The 16,767-nt window shown below is 34.5% G+C and overlaps 1 pseudogene across 1 annotated transcript; it reads left to right on the forward strand.

Moving 5' to 3' along the window:
* Positions 1–1,855: 1,855 nt before the first annotated feature.
* LOC308346702 (pre-mRNA-splicing regulator WTAP-like) lies at positions 1,856–12,288 on the forward strand (annotated as a pseudogene). Its single transcript has 3 exons — positions 1,856–1,897; positions 8,211–8,273; positions 11,647–12,288. The product of its transcript is annotated as a pre-mRNA-splicing regulator WTAP-like (transcript).
* Positions 12,289–16,767: the final 4,479 nt, after the last annotated feature.

Raw genomic sequence — 16,767 nt, forward strand, 5'->3', positions numbered from 1 at the left:
AAGAATAAAATAATATAACTTGTTTTTAAGAGATTGGTGTTAACATATGTTGGTGAATAGAGAAGAACTAAAAACACAGTGTCGCCTAAGTCATTTAAACATACAAAAACAGACCCCCTCTCTTCCCCAAGAAAAACTCATTCTGTATTTAAAGGTACTAAAAAATAAAATTGGAAAGAATTATTTTAGGTTTCATTATATATTCATTCATTCAGCACAAACTGGGTCTGTGCTAAGCTTTAAGGAAATAGACAGATTTGGTTCTTCCCCACAAGTAGCTTATATTCTATAAGGTGGGGCAGACAATATGTATTTACCTACACAAAAAACAGATACTGATAAGTGGTAAGTACGGAAAGAAAATCCAGGGCATACAGAATTTGCTATTGAATGAGCTTGAGTACGTGACTTGTGAAATTTGGATACACTACATTTTTTCCAGTTACTTTTATAACTATAATGAAAATAAACACATATTAAAAGAAAAAAATAATTGACAATTCTGGATGAAAATCTAAATATATAATGGCAACAAGATAGTTTAGTGCTCTGGCAAACTTACTGTGTCTGTTTGAATGTCCATGATAAACAGGTTTAGGTATGATCAGGACCTATAATTAATGTAATTGAAAATTATACAGCCATGTGCTGTGGCTTCATTGTCTTTCTTGGCTTTGGAGAAATATTCCAAGATAGGGCTACAGAGAGAGATGATTAGGTTATATTTACCTGTGTTATTAATACAAATAATACAAGTATGTTCTTATTTGACAGGGGCATGCCTATTTTAAGTGCAAGAAAACCTTCACACAGTATAATGCAGTGTTGATAATACAGATTCTGGAGCCAGGACCACTGTATGTGAATCTCAGTTTTGCCAGTTAACTGAATTATGTAATACTGGACAAGATATTTAAACTATCTAGCATCAGTTAACTCATCTAGATATATAGAAAAATAATATTATCTTCCTTACATGTTTTTGTATGGATTAATTGACTTGATACATATATGCATGTTTTAAAACAGTGCCACCTTCATGTTGAATATTCAGTACAAAATATGGTGATGTTGAGGCTTATAATAATAATGATCTTAATACTGAATCTTAAGAGACAGTCAAATTTATTTTTTTATTAACATATAATGTATTATTTGCTTCAGGGGTACAGATCTATGAATCATCAGTCTTACACAATTCACAGCACTCACCATAGCACATACCCTCCCCAGTGTCCATCACCCAGCCACTCCATCCCTCCTACCCCCACCCCGCAGCAACCCTGTTTGTTTCCTGAGATTAATAGTCTTATGGTTTGTCTCCCTCCTGGATCCCATCTTGTTTCATTTGTCCCCCTCCTACCCACCATGACCCCCCACCCTGCCTCTCAAATTCCTCATATCAGAGAGATCATATGATAATGAGACTGTCAAATTTAAACTTACAGTATGAGATCAATAAATGGAATTGTGGACTATGATTTTTGCATTGTCTTGCATTCATACATATATCAGTTCATGTCCAATCAGGAGAAAGATACTACGCATTAATTCAAACAGGGGAGTTTCAATATAAAGAATTATTAATTGCAACAGGGGACTGGAGTAAAAAGGGATTGTCTAGTAAGAAGTAGAGAACTCTAAATATAGAAACAGCAGCCGCTAACCCTAGGATTGAGACCAAATGCCTTGCAGTAGTCTCCTGCTTCCCTGAGTCTGATGTGCAAGCCTTTTTACAGAAGGCAGAGCTGCTGCTCACTGAATGACAAAGAAGTACCGAACCCTACCCTTATCTTTAAATTTTAACCCTAACCTTAACCCTATAGTAGAAACTGCCATAAATCTGCCCTCTGGGATGTCAGGAAAGCTGTCCTTTGTGGGGGCTGCCGGCTATCAGGTACGGAAGGAACAGGACATGGGGGAAGCTGGATGTGATTCAGAAGTCTGAGGTGACTCTCTGGTGATGGGAGAAGGCAGTAAGGAAGGTGGGGGCAGCAGAGGGCCCACAGGTATGCACTGTAGGAGCTGGGAGGAGAAGAACCTGCAAGCACTGAAGGAGCTGGAGAGAATGTCCTCCAAAGTGGAGGGGCCTGCGTGCTCAGAGAAGCTGTGAGCCACTTAGTGTTGCTGGCCCCTGTGTTCCACAGGAATGGGCACCGAAGAGGTGCAAGTGCGTGTCGGAGTCCCTTGCTGTGAGTCAGCAGAACTGAAATGGGAAGAAAAACTATTCTTGGAACGCCTCTTCAGTTTCTTCTACTGACAAAGCTTCTTGACAGCATAACAGGAAAAACAAAACAAAACAAACAAACAAACAAAATACTATTTGAAGGGTCAAGTATCATTTCAGAAAGCAGTCTAACATGGTCAGTTTGGAGCTGGAAGGCAGTAAGACAATAACTGGTACAGTACAACAAACAAAAACACTGAATATGAAAAGTTCCTATTTCTATTTTTTTCTGCTAATTTATTAAACATACTTCATTCCAGTGTGGATTCTAGGAATCCTTATGAATTGGAAAATCCACAAATACTATTTGCATTTACAGTACTGGAAACAAACTCTCTAATTGACAACCAATCCTTAAGAAAATTGTGTACTCATGGGGTGGTTGGGTGGCTCAGTCATTAAGTGTACATCAACTCTTGATTTCAACTCAGGTTATAATCTCAGGAGCCTGAGATCCAGCCTGGCATCTGGCTCCCCACTCAGTTGGGAGTCTACTTAAGATTTTGTCTACCCTTTCCTGCCCCCTACTCACTTGCATGTGCAAGCTCGCTCTATCTCTCTCTCTCTCTCTCTCTCTCTCTCAATCATTTAATTAAGAAAAAAAGAAGGAGAAGAGGAAAGTATACTCTTGAGGAGAGCTATTGACCAGTGACATCATCTTTTAGAAATCTATTTGTATTCACATATTGCAAACTTTTCCAGAGATCTTTTACTATTTTAACATAAAAGCAATCCAGTCTCATGTTAGTTTTTATATTACTTCACCCATCAGCAGCATTCCCTCCTTATCGAAACATTTTAAAATTCTGGTTCCAAACTGCCAGATTCTCCTCTAATACTGTTTTCTATTCTGTCCTTTTCACTTGCCAATCCCTACAAGTACTATTTGTTCGTGGACCTCTTGTCTACCTCTGTTTATTTATGAGGCTCCTCATACAATCCCATGCCTTCTATCAGGATTGAAGACTCCCATTTATAAGAATATAGTACAAGCACTGTTATTATTATTTTTTAAATATACTCAACAGACAGACTGAATTGGAGGAGGAAAGGAAACAACCACACATGACATCTTCAACCATGCTAGGTAACGAGGAATCCGCATCAACCCTTGAACATAGGGATAGGTAGTCAGGATCAATGGCTTTTCAGTAGAAGCAATAGAGAGTATAATATGGAAGGATCCAGCAGGTCTAAGAATGAAGATAATGCAACAAATTCTATACCCCAAGCAAGAGGTTTTAGGCAGAGTAACAAATAGGTGAGCAAATCTGAGAAAACTGACAAAATTCAAAATCCTCACACATTTTCAATAATTGAAAAGTGCAAGAGAAATTTCCTTTCCAATTGATAGAAGTTTACCCCAAAACTCTGCAAGGGGCAGAAATACTAGGTGCAAATTCTGGGACTTTCAGATGTAGAGTGGTTCAAATACGAAGAGAGGTTCAAAGGAGGCCAAGTGCAAAGTAGTATAACAGCAAAATACTTCATAAACACAAGAGAACTACTTTAAGGGACAGATTTGTTGAGCTCTGAAAGATACAAAAAGATATAAAGGAAGCACTCTGAATTGAATCATATACGAGGGATAGAGATGTGAGCACAAACAAAACAAAACAAAAGGTTTCTTTCTTTTTTTCTTTCTTTCTTTCTTTCTTTCTTTCTTTCTTTCTTTCTTTCTTTCTTTTCAATCCCTCATGGGGGAAGGGGAGGAGTCTGAATATCATACAAAGGGAAGAGTCTGAATATCATTGATAGAGTAGGGGAAGCTAACCTACTCTATCATTTCACTGTATGTGAAAAAGTCCTCCTAATAATCTAGGAAAAGTCAGCTCTTTTAATCATGAAAAATCAGTAAGAATGATAATCAATTCACATATACATATTTTGTAACAAAAGTTAAAAATTAATGAAGTAACAGTCCAAAGGTTACCTAAACACTCCCCCACCACACACACACACACACTAGAAAAATACAGTGTCAGAGAAGATGAGAATAGCAACAATATTTCAAAGTGAGTTATAACAAATTAAGAAAATGATAAAATAATTCCTATGAACAGAATGTGCTTAAAATTAGACGGTTAAACTATAGCACAGTGTTACAGGACAGCTCACAAAACTTAGAAATAAAATAGAAAAAAATCATTTTAGACTATACTCAAAGGTGTACAGGAGTGAACTGACATAACAGAAATCTCAGGGAATAAAAAAATGATGAGCTGAAATTATGATATAGAAGCAAAAAAAAAAAAAGAGGCAACAAGTTTCTAGATTTATGGTTAAAGGAGATAACAAAAACACTTCTGCCAGAATGATTAAATCAATAGAAGAAAAAAAATTGAAAATCATTCATTTAAGAAAAATTTCCTGAATGAAAACTCAAATATACATATTTTAAAACCATACACAATACATAGTGAAACAAAATCCAAAATGTTCAACAGTGAGACATATCACAGTGAAATTATTGGGTTTTCAGAATAATAAAAAAAATATTTTGGACATCCACATAAGAAAATCACATGCTTTTAAGGGAAAGAAAATATGATTAGACCCATAATTCTTTAAAGGAACATTTCATTCTGAAACAGATTGAAGTAATCTATTTTGGGATATCCAATTTTTCTATCAAACAATAATGTCTTTCAAAAATAAATGGAAAGAAAAAGACTATGCAAAATACCTGGGAGTATAGATCTTTGAAACCCTTCCGTAGAATGATATAAATAAATGGTGATGATTTGAAGAAGATTTATCATATATTCTAGAAGTGAGCATTTAATGTTGTTAAAAATCCAGGAAAGAATGATGGCTATGAGGATGATAAAACTGGATGCAAGTGCATAGTCCCTAAAATATATTAATGAAACTAATAAAAACAGATAGATAATGGATAAAATAACTAAAAGTATAGAATGGACTGCCTTGCAGATATGAACTTGGAATGAAAAAAAATCAGATATTTAGAAAATGTGGAATGAACCAAGATACAGTATCTTATACAACAGGGGAATATCTGTGTTTATAGGATATTACCATAAAATAATAGGCCAAGAGTACTGAATACCAAAAGTAAATAATACTACATAATTATATATAACTAATATTATATGATTATTATATAATAATTAATGCTATAATTATATATAATTAATTTATATGAATATATGACCTATATAGCAGATAAAATATTTTAATAGGTGAGAGAGCCCCTTCCTATTTCTTTTTTTTTTTTTAAGATTTTTTTTATTTATTTGTCAGAGAGAGTGAGCACAGGCAGACAGAGTGGCAGGCAGAGGCAGAGGGAGAAGCAGGCTCCCTGCCGAGCAAGGAGCCCGATGCAGGACTCGATCCCAGTACCCTGGGATCATGACCCGGGCCAAAGGCAGCCGCTTAACCAACTGAGCCACCCAGGCGTCCCCCCTTCCTATTTCTTAATATGACCAACATACTTGATCTCAGTTCTATAACTGCATGTGTGTAGGTTGTAATATATACTGCATATAATTATACAACATAATATTACTTTCATTTTAACACCCTGACTTCATTACCCTCCATTGTCCACAAGCTCATTCACTCCAGCCTTGTGGAACTGTTTGGGTTTCTTAAATACCTCAAGTATCTCCATTCTTTCTGTTACATAAAGAGGTAAAAGTAAAAGGGAAGGAGGACGAAACAGAACCATAAGAAGAAACTGGGGAAACACATTTTGAAGCGAATTGTCATTTTTCTCTTGCACTAGTAGTATAGCATCGAACAGAGCTATTCTAGTTCTAATTAATTAATATTTGCTCATAAATAGTTTCTTTGTTACTGCCAGAGTCAAATGCTTTCAAAATTAATGTAATTTTGTCAAATCTTTCCTTAAAAGTGCCTTTAACAAAGTCTAAGACAATAATAGCACATGATGTGAGTTTTCCAATATTCAGACCCATCCCAATCTAATATCTACATTTCCAAAGAACTACATCAACTTTTCACCTATCACATAACCTGTATTCCAAACATACCAAACATAAAATTTCAATAAAAAATACCTGGCTTTTAATATTCTCTTTCCCCCTCTTCTACTCCCTAGAATTTATTTTCTCTATTATTCATTAGCTGTGTCCTATTATTTTCTTTTTAAAAAAATGTATTTATTTGTTTATTTGACAGAGAGTGTGTGTGAGTAGGGAGAGAAGCAGGTAAAGGGAGAAGGAGAAGCAGGCTCTTCCCTGAGCGGGAAGCTTGATGCAGGGCTGGATCCCAGGACCCTGGGATCATGACCTGAACTGAAGGCAGACACCTAACTGACCAAGCCATCCATGTGTCCTATTATTTTCAAGTAGAAGCTTATAACTCACCTTTGTGTGCTCCCGTGTGCAAATGAAAATAGTGAGTTTGTGTGTCAATATTCACTTATTTTTCTTAAGATTTATTTATTTTAGAGAGAGGAGTGGGTGTGGGAGGGGCAGAGGGAGAGGGAGACAGAGTCCTCTGCAGATTCTGTGCTGAGCATGGGGCTCTGTGCAGGGCTCAATCTTATGACCCGAGATCATGACCTGAACTGAAACCAAGAGTCCAGTGCTTAATGGACTGTGCCACACAGGCATACCTCAATATTCACTTCTAAACCTTATGTTCATGGAGAGGAAGTGGTGGTACCATATTTAATCTCTCTTTAGGCACATTGCAGAGTACTTGGCACATAGTTAATGTGTAAAAAATATTGATTAAATAAACAAATAATGGATGAAATTTGGAAGAATGTTATAGAAATTCATATAGGCTAAATTTTCATTAGGATGATAAAAGAGAATTTTTGCTGAGTTAGTATGTAAACTGAATCATAGAGGAGGAGGATTATTCAAGAAAGGAAACAGTATACCAAATTGCCAAAGAAACAAAAAAGAATCTGTAGTGATAGAAAATATCAAGAATATGACGCTTACCTCTATTTTGGAATATTAATGCTAAGGAAAAGTTAGAGATTTTAAAAAAATCAAATAGCCTGTAATTAAACCCATAAACCTCTCAAATATAATTCAGAGAATCAGAAATTAATATAAGGACCAATCTAAGGTAAATTTAGTTTCCTAGAAATTATATATAGAGGGAAAAGAACTCAAAGAAACAGTAGTAAAATAAATGTTAGAACCATTCTTATTTTGCTAAATTGCTAAAACAGAACAATGATACACTATATACTCAATTTTTTAAGAATGAGTGTCTTAACCATAAATTTAAGTTAAATAGTTTTAAACAAAGAATGACATTATTACATTTTAATTTTTATTCAACCTCCAAAACACCATAATACAAAACACAGTTATTAAATATTTTCCAAAGATATGGAAAACTCACTCTTTAGGCTAAATTAAAAAAATCCACTACATTATTTCTTAATTTATAAATTATGCTTATATTTTTCTTTAATCCTATCACATAAAAATTTTTAGACCTTAATAGAAAATGCATTATTTTCTACATATCTTTACCATATGTAAAGATAAAATAAAATAAATAACTTTTGGTGACTGTTTCTTTTTTTTTTTTTTAATTTTATTTATTTATTTGGCAGACAAGAGATCACAAGTAGGCAGAGAGGGAGGCAGGGAGAGAGAGGAGGAAGCAGGCTCTCCACAGAGCAGAGAGCTCAATGTGGGGCTCAATCCCAGGACCCTGGGATCATGACCTGAGCCAAAGGCAGAGGCTTTAACCCACTGAGCCACCCAGGCGTCCCTTGGTGAATGTTTCTTGCATCCAACAACCCTCATCTTCATGAGATCAAGGATCATATCTTATTTATCTTGACATTTCAATGCTTGTTCTAGTGACTTGCACATTGAATACACTCACACAGTGAGAAAGAAATAACAATAGCATTTATTAAGAATTTATTTTCTTCTATGCAATATACATTGTGTGAATTACCATGTATAATTTTAGCAATAGCTGATGTTATAGGTACTTGTATCTTCCTCTTTTTTTACAGAAGAAACTAATGCTGAAAGATGAACAGTTAAAGAAAGAAAACTCTTCTAAAGTTGTATCACTGGTAAGTAGCTTACCTAAAATTTGAATCTCGGCAGGCTAGCTCTCTATTATGATTCTATAATTACCAGAGGGTACTCTTTTTCTAGAATGGAAAACAGATAGATAATTAAAAGCATGGTTACTTTCATTTTGAAATTTGGGATGAGCAGTTATATGTCTTATATAGGTTTTATATTTTTATTCTGGTGATAAAGTCAGTATATGTCACACATATTTGATTTCAAATTGCTTCAACATTTATTTAGCAATAATTTAATTTGAGTTTATACTTAATGTAGTCTATCTGTGTGTAGTAAGTACCTGTTGAGAAACAGTTCTCCCTGGGTCTCGTGGGGTTTTTTTGTTTGTGTGTTTGCTTTTGGTTTTTGATGTAGCATTCAATGATTCATTCGTTGCAAAAAACACCCAGGGCTCAAAGCACTGGCTGATGTTCTTCCAGACTATTTTGCAAGGATATTTTCATAGCAAGTGGCCTTGAAGATAAAAATATTGTCAGCTCTGAAACAAAGGGAAGGTACACTAATTTCAATTTAGAAGAGATTTGAATTCTCTAAATGCTGAGTTCCTCTCCTATAATATAATACACCCTATGTGTGCAATTATAATCTGGCTCTCTTTGTGTCTGTCTCCCCTTAAAACTGGGACTCAGAGAACTAACAGAAATAAAGTGGATACTCTGGCTACTGCTATTGATTAACAATAAACTGTCCGTCTTTGAGTCAGGAATCTATCTACATACATAAAACCATAGCAAGCAAATTCATTAGCTTATGTATAGTATGAACCCCTAGACCCTTTAAAGTTCCTCATATACACATTATATGATTTTTTTCATTACATATTATTAAATGAGATTTTTTTAAGAAAGAAATTTGCTGATTTATCTAATATTTTAAAATATTTTAAAGACCCAAGATTTGAATGATTAGAAGAGGCCATGAAAATTCATCAAAGATTGAATATGTAAGTATTTGAACTATTTGAAAAATAAATATAAATCTATTTCTGATCATCTTGAATATATATTTGGCTGGTAATGAATATTTTTAAAACATTAGACCAGCTGTTCACAACAGGAGCCAATCTGTCTCCTGGGGAATATTTGGCAACATCAGGAAACATCTTTGTTACACATTGCTTGAGTTATATACATTCATTACTTATCTCAACTGGGAGTAGTGTTGGTTATTACTATCATTTAGCAGATATAGAGACCAGGGATGTACAGGACAACGACCCATAATGAATTATTTGGTCCCAAATGTCACTTATAATCATGTCGCAAACCCAGTTACACACATATATGCTTCCACATCTGAATTTGAGAGATCTAAGTCAATCTTCTCAATGATAAGAATTAATCTGCATATAAAATTTGAGAAATGTAAATATCTCTAATTTATCTATCTTGTCTATAATATAATATTTCATGAAACTCAAACCATAACATAAACAATAGCAAATAGTTAATAGAAAACCAAAATTTCAATCATTCTAAATTTTTAGGATATACTTGTATTTAGACATATTAGAGTAATATAGTCAAGCCTTTTTTATTATTATTTTTGGTAATGAGGTATAACCAATAATGTATATAAAGAAAAAAAGCTTTTATCATGTATATAGATGGGCATGGATGGGTATGAACATTAAAAAGAAATTATCCTGTATTTGGTTACCTAAGTCTATGCTGTTACTATGGAAGCCATAGTACTATATATCTATTTGTTATTATAACAATCTGTCAAGGAAATTCTGTAATTTATGTACATTACTTTTCAAAACTGTAATGTTGTGTTTGAATATTACCTAGTTTATAGAACAATCCTTAAGCATCCATGACTTTACAATTATAATTATAAAATTATAACTATGACCAGCATATGTGTATGCATGTATGCATATATGTATATATGCATGTATATATGCATATATACACATATATATATATATGCATACATGCATATATACACAACTACTTACATATAATCAGCTAACATGCACCAAATATCTGTGTTGTAGGGTCGAATAAAATTTGTCAAAATTGATCTAATTGGTATAGTATTATCTGGTTCACAAGTGTGGCCCAACAGTGTCTTCGTTCATATCATCCAGTATTAGTAGGATCCATCTACATATAATCAGAATTTTATTTTTCAGGGGGGAATTAATGTTGTTTCAAAGACGCCAAAGAGAAATCCAATATTGCTGTACCTGGCTGGCTCAGTTGGGTAAGCACCTGGCTTCAGCTCAGGTCAAGATCCCAGGGTCCCAGGGTCAAACCCTGTATTAGTCTCCCCACCCAATGAGGAGTCTGCTTCTCCCTCTCCCTCTGCTCCTCCCCCTGCTCATGCTCCACTCTCCTGTTTATGCTTTCTTTCTCATGCTCACTCTCTGTCTCAAACAAATAAAATATTTTAAAATAATAAATAAATAAATAAATAAATAAATAAATATCCAATATAAGAGGAGCACAAGGGATTTGGCAGGACTAGGAGTTGGGGAGCTGGGGTAGCATGTCTGGTGGCCTGGGTTGCAAGCAAGCAGTGCTGCCTTGGCCTATGTGACTGGTGCCGGCATGGCTTCTGTCTGGAGAGGATTCAAGCTGACCAGTGAGGAAACTCTTCTCAGAAAGTTTCAACTGAGTGAAATAGACTTCAAAATTATGGCACAAGATGAGTTAATTCTAAGATGGAAACAATATGAAGTATATGTCTAAGCTTTGGAGGGCAAGTGCACAGATCTTAATTCTAATGATGTAACTGGCTTAAGGGAGTCTGAAGAAAAACCAAAGCCAGCAACAAGAGTCTGCACACAGGGAAAAAAATCCTTGTAATGTGACTAGCAACCAAGGAGCAAGAGATACAAATGTATACTACTCAAATCCAGTATGTCAAGCAAGTCCAGCAGCCAAGCATTGCCCAAATGAGATCAATAGTGGTAGACCAGCAATCAACTTGGTTTTTTTTGTTTTGTTTTGTTTTGTTTTGTTTTGTTTTTCTAAGAATGAAAGGTGAATTGGAACAGACTAAAGACAAACTGAAACAAGCCTGAAAAAACGGTGTACTTGGAAGTTTATGCTGGAAGTAGTTAACAATCATACTCCCCAGTTGAGACTTCCCTGATTATCCCACTAGGAAAAGCTATGGTGGGACAGCTAAATACTCCTTTCCACAGTAGTATTTAGACTTTTTGAGCCAAAAAAAAAAAAAAAAAGCCACAGTCTTATACTTTCCAGCTTGTAATTGTTCATGTAAAATTTACCAGAAGAACCTTGTGTTCGACATTTTTCTCTTCCCCCGCCCTTGGCTTCAGAGGCCTGATGGTGAGGCACTATTCCAAAGAAGTAGCCACTTCAAAAAACTTCCTTCTAGCAGCTTTCCCAGGGATGTGTTTTACACCTTGAAGCAAAGTTGGCTTTACAGAAAAAAAATACAGTGAGGAGCTTAAGCGCAGCTAGAATGAACTGAATTCTTCATCATTCAACTTGACAGAAGTAGAAGGTATGCTGAGCACCATTCTAGTTTTTCAGCAGCAACTGAAAGAGACATGCCAGTATTTGGCTCAGCACCAACAAGAGGAGTTTCATGCTCCAGCCCCGAGTACCAGCAGAACTACATCTTCTGAGCCTGAATGACAGGCAGAGGCCACAGGTAAAGACTGCAGTTGGCTGGCCAGTGGACCAAGTAATGGCAGTTCCTCCTGGCAGAGGACATCTGGGTCCAGATTTTACAGGAAGAGGGACATAACCAGAGATGACTTTCTTTCTTCTCCAGGGAATGGTAATAAAGCTTCCAACAGCTCAGGGGAGAACTGGAAGAGGAGATAGTAGTTACGCAAACCAACTCAGTGCAGGGTATGGAAGTGTTGACTTTCACACTGGCAGTGAAAACTCTCACAAGTCACTCAAATAACACACACTCCAATCAATGAAAACAGTGAATGAGAAAGATAACTCCTGCCATGTTCGAAATGGCTTGGACTCGAGTATAAATGTGCAGGGTTCAGTTTTGTAATATTCTTTTTTCCAACAAATTTTTGTACAGTGCCATTTAATTTGGGGGCGATTCTGTCCAGCAAATCAACACATACTTTTGTCACAATTTACTTTTTTGTGGGTGTGTTTTTTTTTTTTCTTTTCATTTTTTTTCTTTCTTTGTTTAAATACCTTTGTCACTTTGGAAATTGTAACAGTTAATTACTTTGTTGCTAAAAGGACATTTTGTGTAGGGTTAAATTACTGTTATGTGACTTAATGTATAGTTATAAATGGAAATCTTTCCTTAAAGCATAACACAATTATGTTTGTAAAAATCTATGTCTATCCTAGGATCTGTGCTGGATAAGGGCATTCTTACCCATGCTAGAGTTAGCTGTTAGAATAGATGTAGGTGTATGACTGCCAAGGTTGCCAGTAAAATAGTTTTATTGTAAAAGTTGGGCTTGCTGATGGAGTCCTATCATACTTTCAGGGTTAGATACAGTTTTCCCCATTATACATCTGTGCCTTTTCTCTTTGGGTGACTGAATGTTTAAGAAATTTATGTGTATAGTACTCAGTTTTTATGAACTGTTGTATCTTGTTAATGCATATTGCTCTATGACTCCAGTATATCTTACCTATACTGAACAAGCCTAAATAAAATTTTGCATTGTAAAAAAGGAAGAATGGAAGAAGGAATGAAAGGAAGAAAGAAATCCGGTATAGCCAACACTTACTTCTACTACTTGGTTGGATAGTAACAGAATTTCATGGAAGGGTGTGATAATACAGCCATTTGGGAGTTGTCTTTGCAAGTAGAATTAATACTTATAAGATTCCAAAGAAGATAAATAAATTAAGAACTACATTCACAATTGAAGGATACTATTCACATGTATTTAAGACAAAAATTTCATTCTGCATCAAAATTTTAGCCTGCCTTTTACTCAAAATCTATCAGTTGTTGAATATATTTTAAATAGAGTTTTAAAATACATCTTACTAACTAAAGAAATACCAATTCTAAAGAATTTCTTTCAAAGTTCTGAGTTTTTAAAATATAAATTTACTTACATTTTCATTAGTCATTATTTTATCATACACAGCCAGAAGTGTTTTCTACAATGTGTGTTTGTGTGTTTGTGTTTGTATAGGTTGAGTTTGTCCAGGGATACCTGGCTGGCTCAGTTGGTAGATCATGTGGCTTTTGATCTCAGGGTCATGTTTGGTATGGACCCTACCTAAAATGTCAAAAAGAAAAAAAAAAAAGTCCAAAAGTAAAATGAAGGAAGTAATGAGGGAAAGTCAAGAGAAATTATGTATTAAAATAGTATTTAAAGGGTCATTAAATCTACTGAAGAGAAAAAGCCTTTCCATCTACTTATATGGTTAAAGGAAAATAATTTTTTTTTAATGGCGATGTAATGACCTAAAATGTTATATTAGTTTCAGGTGATATTTGGAAATATTGCAAAATGATCACCACAATAGGTCTAATTAACATTCATTGCCATACAGTTTTTTGTTTGTTTGTTTGTTTGTTTTTTATGATGGTAACTTTCAAGATCTACTCTTTAAGCAACTTTCAAATACACCGTATAACTATAGTCACCATGCTGTACATCACATCACCATGACTTACTTATTTTATAAGAATCAAATTCCTACACCAGAAAACATGAATAAGTGAAAACTGATTTTTTTAAAATAACAATTTTCAAAGCAATTAAGAAACTTGAGATACCAGGTAAGGAGAAAGGCAGGAATGTCCACTCTCACCATTGCTATTTAACATAGTATTGGAAGTCCTAGCCTCAGCAATCAATCAAGAAAAAGAAATAAAAGACATCCTAATCATCAAGAAAGCTGTCAAACTTTTACTCTTCAGAGACAACATGATACTCTATGTAGAATACCTGAAAGACTACACCAAAAAATTGCTAGAACTGATTCACAAATTCAGCAAAGTTGCAGGATACAAAATCAACATACAAAAATATGTTGTACTTGTATACACCAATAATGAAGCAGCAGAAAGAGAAGTCAAGGAATTGATCCCATTCACAACTGCACCAAAAACCATAAGATACCTAGGAATCAATCTAACCAAAGAGGTAAAAGATCTGTATTCTGAAAACTATAGAACACTTATGAAAGAAATTGAAGAGGATGCAAAGAAATGGAAAAACATTCAATGTTTACGGATTAGAAGAGCAGGTATTGTTTAAACATCTGTATTACCCAAAGGAATCCACAGATTCAGTGCCATCCTGATAAAGGTAATACCAGCATTTTTTCACAGAGCTTGAACAAACAATCCTAAAATTTATATGGAACCACCAAAGACCCCCCATAGTAAAGTAATATTGGAAAAGCAAAGCAAAGTGGGAGATATCACAATCCTAGACGTCAAATTATATTGCAAAGCTATAATGATCAAGGCAGTGTTGTACTGGCACAAAAATAGACACATAGATCAATGGAACAAAATAGAAAACCCAGAAATGGACCCACATCTTTTGGGTCAATTAATCTTTGACAAAGCAGGAAAGACTATCCAATGGAAAAAAGAGTCTCCTCAACAAATTGGGCTGGGAAAACTGGACAGGTACATGCAAAAGAATGAAACTGGATCACTTACTTGTACCCTACACAAAAATAAATTAAAAATGGATGGAAGACCTAAATGTGAGACAGGAAACTGTCAAAATACCAGTAACATCCTCTCTGACCCTGGCTATAACTATTACTAGACATGTCTCCTGAGGCAAAGGAAACAGAAGCAAAAATGAACTATTGGGCCTTCATAAAGATAAAAAGCTTCTGCACAGTGAAGGAAACAATCAACAAAATTAAAAGGTGATCAACAAAATGAGAGAAGGTATTTACAAATGACATCTGCTAAAGGGTTAGTACCCAAAAATCTATAAAGAACTTATCAAGTTTAATGTATTGTAGGACAACACTGCCCCACACCATCATGCCTATACCTCCACTGAATACTCTTTTTATCCTTCCTCCTTTCTATATTGACATAATTTTCTGAAAATAATCAGGCAGTGCTTATGTTGTTTGACACCATTCCTTTTTCTTTTCACTACTTGGTGTTTTGTAATCATCAGGATACTCGGCAAGGTTCAAGTTATCTCCTCTATTCCTTGGGGATTTTCCAGCAGCAGCCATCTCAAATGATAGGTGGTTACATCTGTATCGCTCTATGCGATCAATAGAATTGCATCCAAAATATGTATCTCAGACTTTTCAGAAGCACAAGAGAACTGAAGGCTATATTGGATTGTGCCCTGGTGAAACCTGTGTTTTCTATTAAAGAGTAAACCTGGATCAGTCAGCCAAATATGAAAGTCTGTTTGCCACATGGCTGTTCTTAAATGTTTCCCAGGAGATCTCAGTGTATCTTCCTTGGGATCCTGTGTTTTTCTATAGTCAAAATTATTTTTTATCTAGTTCAGGTGATCAGACACACCCAGCACACAGAACAATGCATTCATTGACAAACTCACTACATTTAATGAATGTTTTGCTTTCCAATATGTTAGCTTACTTTTGAGTTATATTTATAATTATGCATTTTAATCATTCCCAATTTGTGATAAGAAACAGTTTATTGCCTTCATTTAAAGCCCTTTCTTTTAAGGTGCTGCAGATAATAAAACTTAAACTACTCTCGACAACCAGTCATGGATACAACTTTCTTTTTTGTTCACTAATGTACATGTTAGGGAGAATACTGTCTACTGATGAGTTCCAGAAATTCTCCATGAGCAATCTTCAGAGATTGGTACCATAAATGTTCACAGTGGCTAATGTTGATATTTGCTGGTTCTTTCTCGCTGGTGCTTCTGATGAAATTAATAAATGTCTTTCATGGAATATATGGATGTTTTTAAAAAATGGAGCCTTGAGTTGTATCTGTTTGAATATGCCAGTATTTCTGAAAAAACACATTTTGATTTTCAGTTATGTTTCTATTTATTTTTATCCATATACACTTAAAACAAAAAAAAATGTTAAAGGTGTTAGGGTGGAAAATTTTGTCAGTGTTTCCTTTTCCAGAATATCAGGTATTATTTCTTCAGATTTCCATTAGATCTTTCATCATTTATATAGACTTCTAAAATTAAAATTTATTTTTATTTTTATTATCTACATTCTTCTATTTATTTCTTTGTTCTATCAAAAACTGCATTAAATTTAACTCAACAGAGAAAAACTGTCTATCAGATACCATATTTTAGGTCACAGAAATATAAAATATTAATTTAGCACTTGTATTTTTTACATTTATCCAAACAATTACAAATAACTACTAAATTATATCTACAATCATGGAGCAAGTAAAACAATATATTTTAAAATTTGATAGGTAGTAATCAAATAAACATTTATATTTCATGATCAAGTATGATGGAACTCATTTTTTTAAAATAGGAATCTTTTGTAAATTTGTGCTGGTTACAGGATTTAAAGGCATATATAGAGATGTATTGCTTTA

The sequence above is a fragment of the Martes martes genome (genome assembly GCF_963455335.1).
Source record: "Martes martes genome assembly, chromosome: 7".
NCBI lineage: Eukaryota > Metazoa > Chordata > Mammalia > Carnivora > Mustelidae > Martes > Martes martes.